Raw genomic sequence first — 5,298 nt, 5'->3', positions numbered from 1 at the left:
GAATCCACCGATATATAGAACGTCGAGAACGGGGTTCGTATGAAGAAGTTATGAATTTTGCAGCATCATTTGCAGTGTAACCTTCATGTATTGTGAAATGAAAAATAAAATGTGAATTAGCCGATGAAATCTAAATGAAAGTTGTAGTACTAGTCGATACGAAACTAGGGATATAAAGAACATCCAAAACGGTGCTCGTATGCGAAAAATATGAATTTTCGAAGTTCCAAAATTTACCCGCAAAGCTGATGATGTGGCACCACCGAGAAGCAGACACGTGGCATCATCAGAAAGGACACACGTGTCGTAACCAGAGATAACCCTTCCTCCCCAAGGCTTGTCAAAAATGCCCAACATTAGATCGACATGTGGCACAACAAATGGATGAATTTTTCTCCATTGCGCGACGTATCCTTTTCAAAAGTCTATAAATAACCACTTTGTCTTCATATTTTTAACACCTCTCTCTCTCTCTCTCAACCCTCTTCCTAAAACTCATCGAGATCTAACTTTCAAATTCTTATTACATTAACGAAGTGTTGTAGCATCAGAGAGCGCGACAAAATAGAGCTTTGGTATCAAAGTTCTAAACGTGAAATTGTCGGTTTTCCGCTAGACAACCTGTAAGTTGAGTTATAATTACTATGCTTTAAGTTTAACTTATATTTATATTCGTAGTCATTATTGTGAAATTATAAATAATATTTATTAGTAATACCAATATTTATACTGATCGATCTACTTATGGGAGTGATACCTAAGCAAGAACCAGTGAGGTGTTTAAGGTGAAATTTCCAAACAGTATACCTTTATACCAAACGAATCCTACCTCTAATATGATCTTACCTGGTCTTTCCTTATCTAATAGAACTCAATATTCTTTTGGTATTACTGATGAATCTAAAAATACTATTATTTTAGTCGCAAATAATATAAACGATAACTGAGATTTGGTAATATTCGTATATTGGTCTTTTAAAAGGAAAAACTAAAGTAATTTAGTAAGCACTGACCTGACCCCAACTCTTTCACCTTGTAACGACCCAAAATTCAAGGACAAAAATTTAATTTTAACTAAGTTATTATAAAACCATAAGTATAAAAACATATGTAATAACATCTCACGTCAAAACTAAAGTGTCAGTAATCGTCACATGTTATCATGAAATAATATCAGAGTGTAATCCCAAATATCTCATGTGTGGAAAACATGGTGTGATGCGCTACAATCGAGACGACTCCTCTCCTTTGAAAAACGAAGTACCTGAAACCAAAACTAAAACCGTAAGCACGAAGCTTAGTGAGTTCCCCAGAGCATACCCCACACACAATCCACATAACACATATCATATTAGCTATAAAAGCTATCTCTACCACATAACACGTATCACTTTAGCTATACAAGCCATCTCTACCGCATGCCACATATCATATTAGCTATAAAAGTTACATACATCACATTAGCCATGCATACATAAAACCTGTAGAATGTCATGGGCTACCCCACATGGTATTTACCTAGGACTGCCATGGGCTACCCCACATGGTCTTACATCCAATGTCATGGGCTCCCCACATGGTCTCTACCTAGGAATGCCATGGGATACCCCACATGGTCTTATATCCAATGCCACGGGCTCCTCCCGGGGTCTTTCATGCAAAAACACACAATCCCATATCATATCAAATCACATAATGACCAACACACATAACATAATCACATAATGGGCCGACCTTGGTGCCTTAGACCCATGGGTATGGTGAGAAGACTCACCTGGCATTGCTTAAGTCCCGTAGATAAAACTCCAACGTTGGTTGATAGGTTCTCGAACTGTCAACATCAAACAATACCCAATTAATAATTGGGTTCCAACTCAAAATCATAAGTCCATTCTTGGGGGTAAAAGACTACTTTACCCCTATCTTATCTTGATTCAAGCTCAAGGCCCAATCCAAAGGCCCAAAGGCCAATTTGTGAATCAAGGCCCAACATATGGCCCAATTTTCCAAATTGGGCCCAAACCTCTACATGGTCTCACTCTAAGACCCAACCATTTATTTCGGTCCAGCATTTGACACTCTAATGGCCCAATATCATATAATTCTTAAGGCCCAACTATGGCCCATCTATGGCCTAATTTTCCAAATTGGGCCCAACTCCTTATATAGGCCTTACCACAAAGCCCATTAATTATTCTAGTCTATTTGCTTGATCTTGGATGGCCCATTAATAACCCAATCATCAAGGCCCAATAGAAAGTCCCAACTTAAGGCCCAAGTGAAATTAGGGTTTCACATAAAATGATGATTAGGGTTAAGTGTAACACTTAATCCATTAAGGACTTAATCCATTAAGTCCCACATGGCCTTAGGTTAATTTGCAATGATTATTAATTAATATTTTAAGTTCATTAAATAATTCTGATGCGGTCCCGATAAGTCCCAAATTAGGGTTTCATGGCACTAGGGTTTTCCAAACCCTATAGGGTTTCCAACCCATCTTAGTCTAATAGACCCATTAGCTAAGTCCTTAGATCTATTAGGGTCCATTAAGCCCATTAGACACATGTTTGGGCTTTAATGACAATTAGGGATTCATTAGGCCCATTAGGGTTTATGTCCATTGTCCAAACATCACAAACGAGTCACCATACAACGAGGCACACCACCACCCGACACGGCGGCCGGTGACGGCAGCCACCACCCTACGGTGGTGGTTTGAGATTTCTATTATTATTCCGGGCACAATTTACAAGTTACAACTCCACAACACACACACGCCAATAAACACACACACACACACACAACCACCCTCGTGGTGGCCTGTGGTGGTACACGGTGGCAGCCACCACCTCATGGTGGTGGTGGTGGTTCACTTTTCGTTCCCGATCACACAAAACTACACACACCCGCAAAGACACGCACACAACCACCATGGTTGGCAGCCATGGCAGTCTTCCATGATTTCCAACCAAACCAACACCGTATACCATATGCACACTAATAGGAGATACAATATGTGTATCTTGGCTCGAAAATAAACCCAATACCCACCTGCGGTGGGCCGTGGCGGCAGCAGCAACACGTGAAGCAGGCAGCAATGACTTCTCGGTAGTTTACGGTCCCAACTACGATGTCAGTGGCCTGAGGTGGCGAAGGCAGTGACATTGTAGTGGTAGAAGAGGCGGAGGCGCATCCGAGAATGGCGGCACACAACCTTGACGTCGTCTGCAACCGTCTTGTCATCGTTCAAGATCGTTCTTCCGTCCGATCATGTCGTCACCGGCGGCTAGGGGCTACGAAGGAATCTCGATCGAGGCAGCAACAGGCGGTCGATTAGCTGTTCGTCTGCCGGAGAACAAAAGCGAAGCGGGTGGTGCGGCACCGGAGACTGAAGAGAGAAGAGGCCGCCGGAAGTGAAGAAAGAGGTATAAGGTGGGTGACGGATGTAGAGGGATAGCTAGGTTAGGGTTTCGTTGGCTTATATACCCGACACCATCCAAACTCATTCCGATAATAACAACTACGGTCCCTCCTTGTATTATTCCTTTCAATCTTAGTATAATATTTACCAAATGGCCCTTATCTTTAACAATTCTTTACAATCATAGTCCCAAAAGTTACCATTTAACCCTCACATCCCAAAACCCTTTCACTCTAAGTCCAATAATTACCAATAACCCCTTAAGCCTTCAAATCCTTTTCAAAATAAATCTCAAAATTACTCTTTAACCCCCAAATAAATCCAATTTATAACATTTGGCTTCCCAAAACCAACACCCCACTAAATAATATGGATTTAGGGTGACTCTTCGTTTATTAATTTTATCTTTTTATTTATTTAATAACCAGGGTTTTACACACCTACAACCAGGTGAGTACATATTTACTTTCAATAGCATATTCTTAATAAAAGTATATATTGCTTTAAATATTATATATATATATATATATATATATATATATATATATATATTAAATGCTTATTAATTGTTCTGTGCTAAAATGTATATCCTATTTTATTATAGTATCACATGAACAAGAAACTGTATTATAAATTGATTATTTATATTACAGATTGGTTTAGTTATAAATTAAGGTTTGTAAATGATGTTTATTTCAAAGTAAGTTGAATAAGTGAGTAGTCTCATTTGGGGTAAAGTTTGAGATTCAAGCGGAGTGTAGTAGTCCAACTCTTTCTAGACAACTTGAAGTGGTGGGTTTGTATCAAACAACCGGTAGGTATGTCCGTCTCATCTCTCGAAGTAGGAGGACAAAACTTGATTATTCTAGATGTTCTTGTAAATTACGTTGCTAGTGTGGACTTAACACCCACATACGTAGATAAAATGGGATACAATATTTATTAAATACTCTAAACATTGGTTGCCTTTAAATGACTTATCTGACCAAGGAATCACCTAGCTGTGTAGTCAAACAATTGCTCAAATGATTCGTTGGGTAAGGTGATTCTTCCAGATTAACGTTGAATTACGATTTGTGAGAATCGATCGGACGAGGTATGTACATGTAGACAGTCTTATATATTTATGTTGGTTTAGTTATCTATTTTGTCCGATAATGATTGTTTTGCAGGATTATTACATATGATTATTTATAATTAACATATTATGGGATTGAATACCCTATGTGTCTCACTAGGTTTCACAACCGGACCCATTCTATTTATATGCATCACAGGTAGTCATACTAAGGTTGTTGGAAACTGATTAGGATGCCAAAAGTGAAATAAGAGACAACCACGTAATAGTATTCATGACCGTATGTCTTTATGCTCTAAAGTATGTCAGATATTAATTATGACATACATAGTGTTTTAATATTTTGAAACAATATTGTTATCTCAAAATGTTTTGTTTAACCGAGATTTTCCGCATCAAAGACCAATGATATTTTAAAGTGTTAAGAAAAGTTTTATTTGGTCAAAATCGCAAACACCATGTTGAAAGGTTCTAGCCTTGGCTAGTTAGTTCTAACTTTGGCTAATTAAATAACATATAACCTAGAAAATAAGAATCGTTTGTAGCTTGATTTCCAAAGGTTTTGGGGAGTCGGAACATGTTTTTACCGACGAGATGAAGTGAAATCACAAAATCACAGACAACAAAAAAAACGTTGATGTTATTAGGTCAAAATTCTTATCTGAAAAATTGAAAATGTAATCATGTTTGGAGCTTGGGCTAAAAAAAGTTAAACCTATCATTTGGTTCGACTTAAAATCAAGATAAAAAAACGATTTTCGATTTTATGGTAAATATCAGTTAAAATTAGTGCTAT

This window comes from Lactuca serriola, chromosome 5 (assembly GCF_051521515.1).
Source record: "Lactuca serriola cultivar US96UC23 chromosome 5, Lser_US96UC23_V15, whole genome shotgun sequence".
NCBI classification, from domain to species: domain Eukaryota; kingdom Viridiplantae; phylum Streptophyta; class Magnoliopsida; order Asterales; family Asteraceae; genus Lactuca; species Lactuca serriola.
This window is presented reverse-complemented; position numbering follows the sequence as displayed.